General features: G+C 35.2%; 1 long non-coding RNA gene and 1 pseudogene across 8 annotated transcripts; one reads left to right on the top strand and one right to left on the bottom strand.

The window, feature by feature from the left end:
- Nucleotides 1-1,397: 1,397 nt before the first annotated feature.
- On the top strand, nt 1,398-17,298 carry LOC110769595 (uncharacterized). 8 transcript variants are annotated; one of them, XR_015835950.1, is made up of 6 exons: nt 1,398-1,641; nt 1,741-1,777; nt 2,160-2,352; nt 16,449-16,542; nt 16,630-16,716; nt 17,120-17,298. It is a non-coding gene; the product is annotated as an uncharacterized LOC110769595 (long non-coding RNA). The 8 variants fall into 8 exon arrangements; XR_015835949.1 differs by having other exon boundaries at nt 16,630-16,675; nt 17,120-17,295; XR_015835951.1 differs by lacking the exon at nt 17,120-17,298 and having other exon boundaries at nt 2,160-2,330; nt 16,630-17,102.
- On the bottom strand, nt 3,729-6,193 carry LOC148294187 (uncharacterized; annotated as a pseudogene).
- Nucleotides 17,299-18,181: the final 883 nt, after the last annotated feature.

Here is an 18,181-nt window from a genome sequence, read left to right as displayed (position 1 = left end):
AATTATAGAAGTCACTTTATTGCCTCTAAGCCACTAATCAAGTAAACACACACATGGCCTATTTCCCATGACAGCACAAAACAAAAGATTGGATATTTAGACTCAAGGCAGAGACACTCACATGTTTTCTGTACAAAGAATTAAATTAAGGACAAGCCTGTAAAAAAAACATATAAGAAACAAGATGGGTTACGGGTAAAAGATCAAGTGCTTGGTCTTTTGTCCAACAGCAGCACATTATCCAACACTAAATAAGGGAAGAACAACACAACCATAGAATTGGAGAAATGCAAACTTCACTCACCTTTCAGATTCTCACAACCAAGCATATAGAAGTTATAAGCTTTAACAAAAATAAAGTTCAACTTTTCAGAAAATATTAAAATTGAAATTATGTAAATTACAGTATTCAGTAAGTAATTGGTATGCAATTTTAGAACTCAGTGGTTGCAGTACCTGGAGGATATGGAATGCAAAGTAAGGGTGTTGGGGACACAAGATACACTCTTGGATGAGACTGGATCACACTACTTCTACCAAAGTCACATTCAAGGAAGCGTAGACTTCATATTTGGTAGATCAAGAAAATTGGAAACAACACTACCAAGTCTTTAAATTCAAAATAAGAACACAATAAACAAACTCATTTTTAAGTAGGATGGCTACATTGCAAACACGTCCAATTTTAAGAGTATGTGATTGTAACCTCCACTTCCACACTAGGTTCAATTGTAATGGAAGTAATTTGCTTGACGACATCAGGAGAGCTGAAGAGGCCAATCACCCTCTTGTGGATACGCAACTCAAATTTGTCCCATGTGTTGGTACCTGTAAATTACCAACAAAAATTTAAAGGTACATAACCCTTTAAAATGCAAATGCAGAGACACTGTACTTCAATAACTGGTCAGTTATGAATAGGCCACAGGTAACTTGGCACAAACAAGAGAACTCCCAACTTTGAGTAAATGGCCATAAAAGCCATAAGCCTTGCCTTGCCCATAAAGCATCAAGCCATAAGTTAACAACAAGAACATTCACAGTGAATCATACCTTCACCACAAAGGGTACTTCCTGGTGGTAATGTGCAGAACCTTGGTTGGCATTCTCACGGGTCCATTAACCCAGAGCCTCTTGTCCTTTGCACCACAAACCAGCACTACAAGAAAAAAGGTCTGTAGTGACCAATTTCTTAGTGACCACATCTACAATGGTCACAAATAGTGTGCATTTAGTGACTAATTATGCTAAATGGTCTCTAAAATGATTGGGACATAATTTTTAATTTTTAATAACCAAAATTGGTGACAAATAGTGACTAATTTAAATTTAATCACTGAAAACAACTTAAATTGCCTAATTAGTGACCAATATATATATGCAACGGTGGACTTACTTCTTTTCTATCACACATTTTTACCAAAAAAAGGAGGCTAGTACTTTGGAACGATTGTCTTGAGCGAGCGAGCACCGATCGTCGTCTTCGGCGAGAGCGAGCGAGCACCGACCGTCTTCTTCAGCGAGAGCGAGCAGCGATCGTCTTCTTCATCGAGAGCGAGCAGCAATCGTCTTCTTTGTCGAGCGAGCGAGTGTCCTCTTCGTCTCTGTGGTTTTGATTTCTAGGTTTTGTCCTAATTTCAGGTGAGCTTTCGATTTGTCTGTGGTTTCAATGTCAGCTTTCGATCTCTATCCCTCTACATGGTTTTCTATCTCCCTCAATCTCTCTCTGAAATCATCTAGGTTTCATCTGGAAGCTTCTTTGCTCTCAATTACCCAGGTGCGCTCTCTATTCTTGTGCTTCATTTCGATTTTTTAATTGTGGTTTCGATTGATTTTGATACAAGTTTGATTTCAATTTGAGTTAGATTTTGAGTTCGACGTTGAGTTTGATTATCTCCCAAAAATTTCATGCCCCGATTTCCTAAATTCTCAGTTTCTCCTAACTGTCATTTGGTTTGGGTTGTGATTTTCATTATGAATAAGAATATGTTCTGTTTGATTATATGTACTTCAAGAGATTATGTGTTTCCGATGTGCAAGTTTGGTGAGCAAATAAGAATATGTTCTGTTACTCTTAAAAGAATATGTTTTGTTAATGATTTTTAAACTTGTTTTAGAGTGTTTTAGAATGAGATAAATGGTATATCCCTCTCATACAGATCATCTACATACATATGTTGCATTGCATAGTAAAGAAGAAGCAGAGAATAACTATCTAAACTCGTTTTCATCTGGATACAAAGAAGAAGCACTGTAGCAGAGGCAGTCATGAACTGATACTCTGGTTCCACAAGCTGCCACTACGACAAAAAATGTTTTTAAGTCTCAAGGTACATTAGACCAATTTACCAGGTTTGATTTCTATTTTTTTAATTTTAAAGTTAAAATTTTTGTTTTGTTTATTCTCTTTTGCTTATTTTTCTACAGAGTTTTGGCCCCAAGGGCTTGGTTGTGTAAATATTTATTAACCGTTTTGAAATGAATTTTAATTAACCGACGTGTTTTCTTTTTCAAATGGCGGGTTTTATTTCATTTTTGCGTTGTCATTCCACGTCGGTTGTGAAAACCTGACGTTGGTTGTTTTGTAGACGTCTCTTTTTGCGATTTTTGTAACTTGACCGTCGTATTTTCAGCTTTAACCGATTATTTTTAATTTTTGATTTGTCGTGCCCAAAGCCTGCATAATGAAAATGTTATCGGAATTAAAATGATATACAGAGCAATGAATTAATGTCATACAATTAACTGCATAACTAATGTCATACATTACAACAATCAATCAATCCATATATCTTCACATCCATCTCTAATATTCTCACTCCCAAACTCACCCACTAGGTCATCAAATGTGTCAACATTTGGTATCCCTCTAGTAAATGGCTCACACTCAATTCTAATATCACCTAGCACATCATCACCAATAACATCATTATATTCTCTATTAGGCATTGATAACACTACCGACCAACCACGATGCATTGGGTCATCAACATAAAATACTTGTTTGACTTGAGAAGCCATAACAAATTGGTCATTCCTATGTCCAATTTTACTAAGATCTACAAGGGTAAATCCAAGTTCGTCGACTACAAGGCTCGAAGTGTTATCTATCCAATCACACCTCAAGACTGGAATTCTAAACTTTTGGTAGTCAAGATCCCAAATTTCTTGAATAACCCCATAAAAACCCATATTGGAGACAATAGGGTTTTTATCCTTGGCACTAGCAACTTACATAGTATGTGCAAGTAAATAAACTCCACTATTTTGGACAGTTCGCACATCATCTAGTGCCTTGGTGTTAAATTTGACACCATTAATAAGATAGCTCCTATATGATGGCACTGCCATGCTTGGACCAGCTGCTAACCACCTCAAATTTTCTGATATGCCATTATTGTCTTCCCCATTAAATTCACTTTGAACCTGCAAATTAAACATATATCTTAATTCAATCTAACATATATATAGAAAGAAAGAAAATTAAAATAAGTTCAATATGTCATTCAATAACATATATACCTTAAAGCGTAGCCATTGAATGAAAGTGCTATTGTGCTTATCTTGTAGCCACTTTGTTCTCGTTCTAAATTTTGGATAAGTGGTCTTGATATGGATCATATGTTCCCTACAATTGACACGAAAAAAACACGCATTACGGTCCCTTGTATATAAGATAAACATAAAGAGTAATAATATTTAAAATGGCTACATATGAAAAATTAAAATCATACGTACTCGATATAAGGTAGGACTTCCTCCGTATTCTCCAAGACATATAGATGTGCCTAGTTCAACAAGTCCATATCAACTAAGCTCACTGTGCAACCTGATAATGGCTTTGAAACTCACATATTCTAGCTTGAAGGCACTCCAACTGTACTAACATAAGATAAATGCTCGGTACAAAACTCTATAGCTTCTTCAGCTATATACCGCTCAGCAATGCAACCTTCGGGACGAGTACGATTCTGAACATACCCCTTTAGCACTTTCATATATCTTTCAAACGGATACATCCATCTAAAATATACTGGCCCACATAGACGAACTTCTCTGACAAGATGTACTACTAGATGAACCATGATATCAAAGAATGAAGGGGAAAAGTACTTCTCAAGCAAACACAAAATAACTACTACATCTTCTTCCAACTTATCTAGCTTGGAAACATCTACCGTCTTTGCACATATAGCATTGAAGAAGAAGCACAATCGAGTTATTGCATACCTTGCAGGCTTCTCCAAAACAGAACGAATTGCCACAGGGAGCAATTGTTGCATCAAAGTATGACAATCATGAGATTTAAGGCCAAGAAGTCTTGAATCTTTTAAAGATACAAGATTTTTTATATTTGAAGAATAACCTTCAGGAACCTTCATACCATAAAAAGAATTGCAAACCGCTCTCTTCTCTGCTCTTGACAAATTCCAAGGCCCTGGAGGCAAGCGAGTACATCTTTCTCCATACTCAGGTTGCAAATCAATTTTTACCCCCATGTTCAATAAGTCTAACCGAGCAACAATCCCATCTTTCTTTTTTCCGGGGATCTCTAGTAATGTACCAATGATACTATCGCAAACATTCTTCTCAATGTGCATAACATCTAGGGCATGTCTCACAGGGAGGTATTTCCAATACTCGAGATCAAAGAATTTTGATTTCTTCTTCCAACAAACTCTGTCACCACCATTCTCACCAACACTTCCCCCATTTTTCGAGCCCCATATGTAATTAATTTCTTAAACCATATGCAGCACTTCTTCTCCTGTTAATGGCTCGGGAGGCATGCCATATTCAGGTTTCCCATTAAAAGCTGCACGTTGCCTCCTATATGGATGATTGATTGGTAACCACTTTCTATGCCCAATGTAACAAATTTTGTGGCCATTTTTCAACCTATGACTAGGTGTATCATCGCCGCATATTGGACAAGCTTTATATCCTTTAACGACACAACCAGATAAGTTTCCATAGGCAGGAAAATCATTAATTGTCCACAATAATACACCTCTGAGTGTAAAGTATTCTCCTATGTGGGCATCATACACTCCTCTAATCCCATCCCACAGAGATTTCAAATCATCAATCAAAGGCTCTAAGTAGATGTCTATATCATTTTCAGGCTGTTTAGAACCGGAAATCAGTAAGGTCAACATCATGAACTTCCGCTTCATGCATAGCCATGGTGGGAGATTATATGTAACTAACATAACTGGCCAACAACTGTATCTGCTACTTAAAGAACTGTGGGGATTGAATCTATCAGATGAGAGAGCCAATCTCAAGTTTCTTGGCTCATTACCAAAGTCGGGCCATTTTTCATCAACAAGTTTCCAAGACGGGGAATCCGCTGGATGAGACATATAACCGTCAACTGATTTTCTTGCAGCATGCCAAGTCAAACTCTTAGTTGTCTTATGTGATTGAAACATCCTTTTAAACCTTGGAATTTGAGGAAAATACTACACCACCTTCGCTGCCACACCCTCTTTCAAGAACCCATCTTTGGTTTCCTTCCACCTTGAGATACCACAATTAGGACAATTAATTGCATTCTCATACTCCTTCCTATACAAAATGCAGTCATTGGGACATGCGTGGATTTTCTCATAACTCATCCCTAAAGCAGACAAAGTCTTTTTTGCCTCGTACATAAAGGAAGGTAGTGTATTTCCTTCTGGAAGAAATTCTCCTTGAAGTATCAATAATTCTGTAAAGCAAACATCACTCATCTCATGTTTTGCGTTCAAATTATATAACTTCACCAAAGCCGACAACTTCATGTACTTACTGCAACCAGGGTACAAGGGTTCATCGCCATCCTCACATTGGCAAACTCATAAGGATAAGATCCAATATTGGCAAAATCATTATCATCCATCCCTAATTCTTTAGAAACATAATTGAACCTACTTTGCTCATCTTCTTCCACATTTCTACTAGCATTGGTAGTCCATTCCCAAAGTTCTCCGTGCCATCTCCAAATCTTATAGCTTTGGTCAATTCCATTAAAGTATAAGTGTTCCCTTATAATTCCAACCCCAAACAATCGAATATTCCCACATTTAACACATGGACAACGAATCTCAGTTGTATTTCCAAGATTTTCTGACGCAAAATTCAAAAATCCTTCCACCCCTAACTCATATGCCTTCGATCTTTTATCCGCATGCATCAATGACTTATCCATCTCACACTCTATAAAATTCATATAAATAAAAAAAAAAAAATATATATATATATATATATATATATATTAAAGGGGAAAGACCAGCAATGAAACACTACCTCATTCAAATAGCAGAGAACAAAATGAAAATTAAATATAAAACATGGACAAGACGACGGTTTGAACAAAATAATCGTCGTTTAATATAAATTCAGACGACGGCATCTATAGTCACCGTCGTCATTAAGATACCCAAACCCAGAAATTTGAACGGGGTTCTGGTAGCCTAAAGACGACGTTTAATGGAGAAACAGTCGTCTTTAGGCTACCAGTTGTGGCTTAAAACTCAGACGACGGGAGTAAATGAACAACACAGAGAGCAATTATTACAAGAATGCAAACACCAAAACATAAAAGAACCCTAATATAGCTACCAATTAAGAATCTACGTACCCAATGCTTTGAGAGAGAGCTGAGAGAATTAGGGTTAAAGGGACTAGAGTTGTACTTACATGGATATTGAGAGAGAGCTGGGAGAACATAACAACTACTTGAGAGAGAGCGAAAACTTTCAGACAAATTTATGTTGAAGAGAGAGAATGAACTATTTGAGGGTTAAAGGAAAATTCTGAAAATATTAGGTCGCGGTCAAAAATTTTAAAGTACCGCGTTTCTCAACGACGACGGTTGTTTTTAAATGGTACTAAGACCGACGTTGTAAACATAACGGACGTCGCTATTTAATAACCGACGTCGTAAACCGAATTCAATTAGTCTTGGTTTATGTAGTTGACCAAAAACAGCGGGAGAAAATCGGCGTCGTTTCAAAAAACCCTAAACCCTAAATTTTACAATAATTTTAAAAAAATACACAAGTATTAGAAAAATGAACCGAAAATTGCTATGGACTCCTTACAACAATGCCTTCTACAATAGTAGGCTAAAATATGGATTTCATAATTTTGAATTTATGGGCACCAATGGATCACATAAACTTTAGGGTTATGTTATGTAAAGTATAAGGAGTACCATGCTTTGTCTCTAAATTTGTTTGAATTTTGTTATCATTTGAACTTTGAAAACTAAAATTACATTTTTCAGGCCATATTTCAATGCTTGGTAGTTTTCAGTTTAATTTTTGGATTTAGTTTTGAATTTAATATGGAATTAAATAAAATATAAGTCATTAAAAATTAAATGAAAAATGACCTATCCGACGTTGTATGCTTTTACAACGACGTTAAACATCACAAACTGACGTCATAACATTATTAGACGTTGAAACTAATAGAAAACGACGTCTTTTTTTGGATAACCGACGTAGATTATCGTATTACCACGTCATTTTAGTGTATATAACCGACGTTGTTTAAATATACAAAGGCGTATGTTTAAGAATATCCGCCTTTGTATATTATTAAGACGTCGATAAGGTTATACTAACCGACGTAGTATATAAGTACAAAATTCATTTATACAAGATGAATTAATTATAAACCGTCGTTTTTATGACTATTACATGTCGTTTTTAAGAATTGCCGTCGATGTTATATTTCCAGTTACATTAAGACGACCATTGTGTACACGTATGAGACGTGTAAATTAGAATCAGACGTCGATGTTTGGTAACTAAACAAGTTTTAAAACAAAATTTAATTTTTTTTATGTTGGTTCGCTTGATTACAACAAAATATTTATGTACATTTTAAATAAACTAAAATAAACTAAAATAAACCTAAACATTGTTCATAAATATTTATGTACATCAATTATCCTTCGGTAAGAAGTTGTTCACGAATTCTGCCCATTCATGCCTAACTTCGTCAATATCCTTTTGTTTATACTGAACTTTATCATTTTTCTTCTCAAATTGCAAAATAAACCAAAAAATCGACGTGTTATAATGATACAAACGACGGTTTTAAACAAAAATCTGACGTAGTAAAATAAAGAAAGTATATCTAAAATTTTGTGTTTTACCTTCTCGAAATTTAGGTCAGGATCATGAATTATATCTCTCATGAATCGCATCACGTAATAGCCACACTCTACACTTGTTGGTTGTTCAGGAGTGCTGTGTAGATTTTTCCAAATGGCCTGCTGTTTACGTGAATTTTTGTTTATATGAATGTTAAACATTTTAATTGAACTGTTATACAAGAAAACAAAGGGTGTTAATGACAAAACAAAAAATTTAAATACAAATAGTAACCGTCGTGGTAAATCAATCAAAATGACGGAGTTTTTTAAAAAAAGACGTGATATTTTGTTTCAAACGGCGGTAAAAACTTACCGTCGTTGTATAACATTATAACGTCGGTAAGAGTAAAACGTCGTATAACAAAAAATTGAGCAGAAAAAATTAAAAAGTTCTTAAATAAAACCCAAACGACGTGGTAGTATGATTGAAACGACGTTTTTAAGAAAATACGGACGTAATAAATTATTTAACACGTCGGTAATAACGTACCGTCGTTATATGTTCATTATAACGTCGGTATTATTAAAAATCGTCGTATATTTAAATACTTTAAAGGAAAAAAAATCTTAGATCAGAAGAAATCAACTTACGTATTCACTATATTTTTCATGTCATCGTCAACCATGCGTTTTGGCAGTGAATTCATGTAATAGGCAGTCTTCGTTGCTGGTCTCACAATTACCATCACCCAATGACCCCTGCACATAATGATTCATATAGGTTAAATAGTACTACAAAGAAAAATATTACAAGCTTAGAAAAATACTTTAAATGGTACTAACCCTGGATTATAAGGGACCAAGAAAAATTGATTCCCATATGCTGTGTTCAGGCGGTTTGACAGGTTTTTGATTCTATCTGATATTGATCCAGATTGAGAGCTCACTAGCCCAGAGTCCACGAGGCCAACAAGGTTTACCATATTTGCCATTTTTAAATAGTCAAATAGGAACCTAAATATATGAAAGTCAATTAAATGAGATTTTAATTTAAAAGAAAGGGAAATGTAAAACAAAATGGGATTTTAATTTACCTCATGTATACTGATATCACTGTGGTTCCAATCTCAACCATGAAACCAAACTGCAAAATATTTTCAGGTAAGAGGAAGGTATCATGCTCAAAGCCAAACACTTCCTTGGGCATGTGAACTGTCACAGCCTCCTTAGTAGGCAACAACTTGGTCTGGACGTGTTGGCATAAGGCTAACAGAGGAGGTGGCATGTCTAGCTTTGAGAGATCCTGTTACAAGAAAGAAATAAAGAAATATAAGTTAGTTTGTGTGTGAACTAAAATAAACGAGTCTAACTAAACCCAAAAAACAGGCGTGGTATATAATATAAACGATGGTTTCTAGTAAATACTGACGGAGGAAATGTTATACACGTCGGTAAATAAATAACCGTCGTTGTGTGGATTTTATAACGTCGCTATACTATAGAAAGGTCGTCTAATTAAAATGCAGTTAATGAAATCATGAAATAGACGACGGTTTATAAAAGAGTTAGACGACGGCAGAAAACACAGTCGTTATTTTTAATGTCCAATAATTTGCAAAACAAGTAAAAGCGTCATGGTATTTAACTAAAAACGACGCGTCTTGTAAGAAAAAGGCATATAAACCGTCGTTATTTTAAATTTTACCGTCGGATATTAAAAGGAGCGACGTCTATTTAAAATTTAAAAGGCAGAAATAGAAAATAGCAAAGATTTTACTGTGTCCTCTGTCTGTTTTCCAACAGTATCAGCTTCAGGCTTTGGATCTTCTAATTCCAAAGCCAGGGGTCTGATACCAGTGGCCCCAGAGCAGCTTGCCTTATCAGACATTGGATTTTTTGGGCTTTGATCTTGAGGGGGTAAAGTAATTGGAGGAATTGGGGTTTTGAGCATTTGGCCGGGATCAAAATTAGGAACTAGTTGACGGAAATATGCCAACATAGCCTCCCTCTCTGCTCTGACTGCTTCCATTATATTTTCCCTTGACTTCGCCTCAATCCTCAAGGTCTCTTCTCTAACTGCCTCCCTCACACTTTCCTTCAATTTGTCACCAAATTTCACTCTCTGCTGTTTCGGCAAATTGAAGAACTGAGTTGGGGTAACGCCAGCACCAACTCCTCTGACTCTCCCACCATGCTCGGGGGTTCCCAAAGCAAGAGTCAAGACATCATTGGTCCCGGAGACAGTCAGAGTGCCTTCGGAGACTTGCTTTTGCAAATCATCCTAAAAGAGAGAAAGAGAGATTGTTAGAAACTGAGCAGGGTGTAAAACAGATAAATATACCGACGTTGTAAATTATAAACAACGACGGTTTTCTTAAATTACTGACGTATTTAAAACGTCTGTATTTAAATACCATCGTTGTTTATAATTTACAACGTCGGTATATAAAAATCCGTCGTATATTCTAAATAAAACAGATTTAAACATAAATCAAAACCGTCGTAGTATTTAAAGTAAGACGACGGACTATTGAACAAACAGACATAGGACTTAATTTCATATTGCTGCACAAAATTACCGTCGTTGTATAAACATTCTAACGTCTAGATAAGATAAAACCATCGTAAATTTTAATGAAGAAGTGAAAAACTCGATTGAAAAATGCATTCTTTTCCAGAAATTGTGCACCACAAATTTCAATGAAATAGACAGAGAGAGGGAGAGTGTGTGCATGAGTAAACTTAAAACAAAAATGCAGTTCATAGAGGAATTTAATCCGTCGTATTAATTCTATCTAGACGTCTACTTTATTCAAAAACCGACATCCTATTCATTTTTAAACGTCGGTAAATTAAGCCCGTCGTGGTGTTTATTTGATAACGGCGCTTATTTAAAGAAAAATGACGTCTATAACAAAATAAAACACTATGTTTTTCAAATTTAGAACAGAGTTAGTGAGACTTACGATTATTTTTGCCTTCTCTGCAACCTTTGGATCAGGGATGTTTCCAGTTTTATCTTCTCTTGCCTTCTTCCATAAAACAGCTCGATCGATTTCTTCAATATCGGGCATGGTTTCTACCAATTGGTCCTCCAAACCAACATACCCTTTTCTAGACAACCTATGGTTGTACTCCAATTTCTCCCTCCTCTGTTTCTGCTGAACATGCTTAGCCTCAAAATCTGGGGTTAACCTTGAAGCTACGAAGGCATCCTATTGCGATTTCTCTATGAACTTATAAAGCGCAGGGGTTTCTTTTAACTTCTCCTTGTCATGTGCGAATGGAAGGATATAATGCTTAGTTATGTTATACTTGAAATCCTTCCATTTTTTGGCGGCAGACGACAAGACCATGTTCTTGTACCTATCCCCAATAACATAGGACATTTGAACAGCTTCCCAAATCTGCTCCCTCACATCCTTGGGCAATTGAGCCCATTTCTTGTCCACAAGAGGGACTCTGGTGCGTGCCAAAACACCAATGTAAGACTGCATCTCAACAGCAGCATTGCCATGTGGTTTGCCCTTTTTATTGAACTCAACCACAGGCTTAACCTTCTCAATTTTCCTCTTCACAACACGGCTCATTGTGCTAATACCGCGGCCGGATTTTGGCTCCTCAACAAATGTGGTTGTGCTCGAGTCTTTCTCGAAGGTTGAGGCAAATCTCATCCTCTTCGAGGGTTTGCTTTGAGTTGATTTTTCTTCTTCCACTTGAGCCTTTGAAACTAATTTGGCTTCATCCCCTTGTGCCTTTGAACCTGATTTGGCTTTTGACGCTTGAGCTTCCTTGTTTTGAGATTTCGAAACCATTTTTAATTAATCTGCAAGGAAAACAACGTCGGTTATTAAACAGAAACAACGTAATAATAACAAAACAACGACGATAACACTAAAATAGCGACGTCCTATTAAACAGTCTCTTAGACCATGTATGGAAATAAGACGACGGTTTTATATCTTTCATGACGTAAATGTATATACACTACGTCGGTTACTCATAATAACCGACGTGGTTTAAAATTTACAAAGAAAAACACAAAACGATTGTTCTTCTCCCATAAGACGACGGTCTTATCTTGTTACCGACATATTAATTGTCACACCATGACGGTTTTTAACCACCGTCATGTGTCCATTCTATCGTCGAAAAGAAGACAGAACTGTCGTCTTTTGGTGTCGTGAAAGTATCGACTTATGTATTTAATAAAAACCAGTGAAAGATTTCCTCAATTTGACAGAATCTTGTTTCCAAACAACGACGGCATTCAAATGAAATGTAAAAAAAGGGAAGAGAGTGAGAAAAAACCTTTGGCGTGCAAAGAAAGTTTCCTTCCGACGAAGATGAAGACGAAGATGGTGATTTGGAGATGAATACGAAGATTCAGACGATGATGCTGCTTTTGGGAAATGAGAGGGAAACTACGATACTTTATCGGTGAGAGAAAAACGTAGAATATTAGGTCAGGTGACGAAAAGTTTATATATTTTCCCACAGTTCAATACAACGACGTTTTTATTAAAAACCGCCGTATTATGAAGTTATAACGACGGTAAATAATTCATAACTTACGTGGTTATCACAACTGCCGAACGACTTTTGGAATTCCGATGTGGTTATGACGGTGCTTTTTTATCTAAACTGACGTTGTACTTAGAAATTCAACGACTGTGTATTTTAATAAACCGACGTGGTTACTTTGTGGTTCTGAAAACGACGTCGTTCTCTTTTTAATACGCGCCAAATGACTTTTGGATTTCCGATGTAGTTATGACGGCGCTTGTTTATCTAAACTGACGTTGATTATTCAAATATGACGTCGCTATGTATATTAGAACCGACGTGGATATTTACGATAATTTGTTTAAATATGATTTTTTCACGCGTTTTTTAACTCTCAGTTTTCAATTAGGGTTGCAGAATGATTCCTCACAAGAAATTGTCTTTCTGAAAGCAAATGGGTTTGCAGAATGATTCCTCACAAGACCAAGCATGGGTTTGCTACATTCTCCTGTGTAGCAAGGGTGGAACCAGCCTTAGAACCTGCATGGGTTTGCAGCCGCACTTGCCCATTTGAAGGCATATGAGGGTGTTCCTGATGCTCCTTATGATAAGATAAAGCCCTAAACACTCGCAGAGACGGACTCAGGTGGTGGCTGTAGTGGGTTCCTCCCAAATCAGAGAAAAGTCTATTCATTTTGAACCTCAAGCCCACTCCCAGCTTCTTCCCAGCCCCCACTCTCCCCACCCCAAAGGCACAACCCACAACAGGTTCTAAGGCTGGTTCCACCCTTGCTACACAGGAGTTTTGAAGTTGATCACTGTGGAAAAGGGGACTACAATGTAACCAGGAATCGAGGAGTGAGCTTTTCACATTTTGTTGATTTTGATTTTCTGAAATTATTATATATTCATCTGTGGCTATGTAGGAGCTTGAGAACAAGAGGAAGGAGAGGGCCCAGCTTGCATATGAGAGGAAGAAACAGTTGAACAAGCTGTGGGTGAAGGCAGAAAAGAAACCACGATGTATTTGCCAAATTTGTGTACATATATTGTGTAAATATTGATCAATATTTAACACGAAGAGATTTGCCTTTTAAGATGAAAATGTTGTTGAGGATTGAGAATTAAATTTTGTTTTGTGTTAAGAAAGATATTAACAAAACAAAAGAAAAATTAATTAATTTTAAAAAGCTATAAAAATAAGACGGCGGTTTACAGAGAAGGCAGACGTATAAATTGAAAAAATACGACGGTAATTTGAACTTAGGACGTGGTAAATAAACACGACAGTAGTGTTGTAGGTACCGTCGTAGTATACTCCAAAATAATAAGTCGATAAATTAATCTCTCGCGTCATGGTATATTATTTAACACGTCGTTTTTTTGTAATATACCGACGTGTATTACATTACATTATACGACGTGGATTCCATTAAAGAATAACCGACGTGGTTTTTTAAATTACACGGCTGTATGTCTATAAGCACCGCCGTAAGTTTAAAAGATTTATTGTATAAATTTGACTCTTTCTTTCAATTTCAGTTTTCATTTAGGGTTCCAAGTTCTTCTGGTCTCTCTGGAGGCTCGTCTTCCTCTCTCACATACACACATACATCATCACTCTCTCTCACATCTCAAAGACAATAATTTGGATGTTAATGATGTATGCGTTTTGGTGTATCTCAAAGACACCAAAACACACACATCATTAACTTTCAAAACATTGTCTTTCTCAAAGCTTGCAGTGGTCAGTTCAGTTCTGGTTTCTTTTTGGATTTTGTCTTTCTCACTGTGGTGGTTCGATTATGATCAGGATCCAAAGATCTCAATGGTAAGATATCATACCTCTTGGGATCTCATTTTAATTTTCGTAGGCCACCAAAATTAAAAAATAATTAAATCTTAAAAAGAAATAAAAATTAGGGCTTGTTCAATATAGATCCCTACATTTTCTATTTCCTAGACATATACCCATCATTCTATAAATCTATGTGTAAAACCCAATTTCAAATTTAAATGACTAGTAGGATATAAGAGGTTGTAGTATTCCTGTATTTTTACATCGTTGCCACCAAACTTCATATTTTATTTATAATTTATTTCAAGCATTTCATTAATTGTCATAATTGTAATTAACACTCCCTATTAATAGCATATCAATCACCCCATTTCTTTTGGTTGTCATTCCCTCTCACATATCGCCCCCTAAAATTGCAAACCAAAAAAAATATCTGTAAATTACATATCCAATAATGTACCTATAAAAAAATATAAATATAAATATATACATATAAAATATAAATATATGATTTAAATAAAATATAGGTATATTATTTACCAAATTTAAAAAAAAAAAAAAAAACTAAGTCAGTTACTTTGTAATTGAAATTTCCGTACATTTTTCATAAATTAAAAATAGATACACAATAATTTATAGAAAATATAGGTACATTATTTACCCATAGGTAAATTATTTTACAATATACCTATAAATGTGTATAGGTACATTATTTGGAGAGGAAAAATAGGTTCATTTAAAAAAATACGTACATTGTTTTACTAGGTATATTATTAGAGGAAAAAAATAGGTACATTATTTGGAGAGAGAAAATAGGTTCATTTAAAAAAATTGTTTTTCATAAAACAAATAATAGGTACTTTATTCAGAGAAAAAAGCGTACATAATTTAGAGAAAAAAAATAGGTACATTATTTAGAGAAAAAATAGGTTCATTTAAAAAAAAAAAATTCATAAAACTATAATAAAATAGATTACTAGTAGTATAATTCATAAAAGGAAAACAACAACACACATTTATTTAATAAACCAAAACGTTTTTTTTTTGTCATAAAATAAACCAAAACGTTTCTAATATGTTAATGTTGAATTTAATATTTAATTTCAAATCAGTTTCTAAATTAATTCCTACATCCATTACAACCATTTCAAGATCTTTCCAAATTCAACGTGTGTCATTAGTTACACCTCCACATAACACGTTAACTTGTAAATACGGGTAGTTTTGGAATCCGAAAAATAGAATAAATCAGATTTTAAGCTAGATTAGGTAACTTGCTTACTTGGATCCTAGTCAGCGGGTTTTACTTGAAAAAATTGGGTATTTTAAATAGAAAAATAAAGGAAAGGGTTGTAGGTGATTACAAATGAATTTTATGGGTCTAAGCTCAATTTACTATAAAAATTAAGACGGCGGTTTACAGAGAAGGCACCGTCGTAGTATACAGACGTGGATTCCGTTATATTATACGACGCGGATTAAGAACAGTTGGTCGTGTTTAGTTAGGAGTTAACACGGCAGGTTTTTTGGTGAACTGTCGTCTTTATTTTCTACGTCAGTGAATTCATACCTGTTGTCGTTGTTTTTTGGTCAGATTTTAACTCTGAAGAAATCCTTTTTAAAAAAACGACGCTTTTTTATTTGTATACGTCGTCTTTTAAAAATATTCAACAATAAGACACTTATCCACGACGGTTTTTTTTTATACCGTTGTTGGTTTAAATACAACGACGGTTTTATGTTATGCCGTCGTCTTTTTCTCTTTTTGTAGTAGTGTGCCCTATACTCTGCGACTTGCTTTACTCTAAGAAAATATGGGAATGGTAATCCATACCCATGCAATCTAAGTGCATGCTGCCTCCTTGCCGCTTTTGTTATGCCATGGAAAAGGTAATCATGATGACCTCTTATACACATATATTGTTAGTTTTATATGCCTTTTACATCATTGGCTCTAGCATCTTCTTTTTCTGTAGGTTCTGCTGTGAAATTTATAACCTAACCTATACATGTTTGTCTGTTGAAGATAATTATTGACATGATTTATTATAGGTTATGATGTGGTTCCTTATAAGTTTGGTGAGAAATCTTCGCAGACTTTGAGTTCAACTGGCTATCAGAACATGGCATTCAAAGCCTACAATGGGTATGTCATTTGGACATAATTAGTTATAGTTTTGCATATATATTATTAGTTCAAGGAAGTAAAACAATGTTTTATTTGGGTATGCAGGCTTGGTCATCCTGGATCAGTTATCCTCGACTTCATCGTCAATGGGGTTAGCTTACAACTCTCATCTTACTACAATTGTTTTCTATGGTAATATAAACCCATCAGATTTAATTTGGCTAGCTTCATTTTTAAGTTTCTAGTATATCAGCAAAGTTTATCTTCAATATTATCTTACTACAATTGTTTTCTATGGTTCAAGTTTCCAGGTTTTTTTTTTGGCTGACTTTATCTTCAATATTATCTTTTAGTTGCTCTCTCTCTCTCCCTCTCTCTCTCTCTGTGTCTCACTCATGAATTTTTCTTTTAGTTTAATGGTTCTCTCTTTCTATTTGTTAAGATGATGATCCAGTCTTATTAGTTTGTCTTGTTGATGTTTTGTTTTTTCCTTTTTGTTTCTCCTTGTTGCATGTTTAGCTAAAATATGTGTGTGGTAGACAATAGAGAAGGGTTTTTCGAGCAGTAGGTTCATTGTATTTGGTTGTGTTTGTAGGAATGAGCTCATGAGCATTACACAGCAAAAGCATCAAGAGGGGCCATCTCAACAATGGAGAAACTTCCTACTAATTCAAGATGCGGAATACATTTATCAATTTATTTTTAGATTTTGTTTGTGAGAGATATGTGTCTTGTGAATTTGTTGGAGGAATGTTGATATATATATAGTTTTTTTTTATAAATGATATATGATGCCCATTTTGTTATTTTTTACATTTTTTTTAGGTATCAAAATTTTATCTTTAGTAGACTGTATGATGTGATTTTATAGTTTTAATAAAGAACAAAGTAAATGAATCTAATTAGTCAGCAATTGTTCTATAGACATTTAGTGACCAACCAGTTTGGTCAGCAATATGGGCACGTGACCTTGTTTTAGTGACCAAAATGCATGTTTTGGTGACCAAATTGTCGCCCTTTAATGACCAAAGTTGTGGTCACTGAGAGTGATTTTATTAGTGACCACACACATGAAGTCACTAATTCTTTGGGTTGTAGTGACCAATAATTGAGTATGGCCACTAAATAAATCATACTTGTAATGAATTAAAAGTTGACTCTTAAGATGAATCCCCATGGTTAATGAGTGTCGGTCTTGATTTTGTGTGCGGTGGCTCTACTTACAACCCTCCGAGTATATATAAGAGTGACGACAATTAAATTGATCGTTAGACTCAAATTTAGTATGTGGCCGAGTAAAATAATCGCTAAAATTATGCAATACATCAACCACTCCATTTATAATATGAACTTCGTACGAACTTGAAGTGTCCAATTTCTTTGACCTATTGATTTCGGATCGAGCCCAAAACTTGGGCAACATCATAATAAGGTGAGAGGAGTCAATTGGTGAGTTTTGAGTAAAATCCAATCGCTAAAACTATGCAATACACCAACCACTCCATTTACGAAACGAACTTCATACGAACTTCAAATGTCCAATTTCTTTGACCAATCGATATTGGATTTAGCCCAAAGCTTGGGCAACATCATAATACAGTGGGAGGAGTCATTTGGTGAGTTTTGAGTGAAATCCAACAGCTAATGCTATGCAATA

This window comes from Prunus avium, chromosome 5 (genome assembly GCF_965620075.1).
Source record: "Prunus avium chromosome 5, drPruAviu1.hap1.1, whole genome shotgun sequence".
In the NCBI taxonomy this organism is placed as follows: Eukaryota; Viridiplantae; Streptophyta; class Magnoliopsida; order Rosales; family Rosaceae; genus Prunus; species Prunus avium.
The sequence above is the reverse complement of the archived record's forward strand: the minus strand, read 5'-3'. Positions and strand labels throughout refer to the sequence as shown.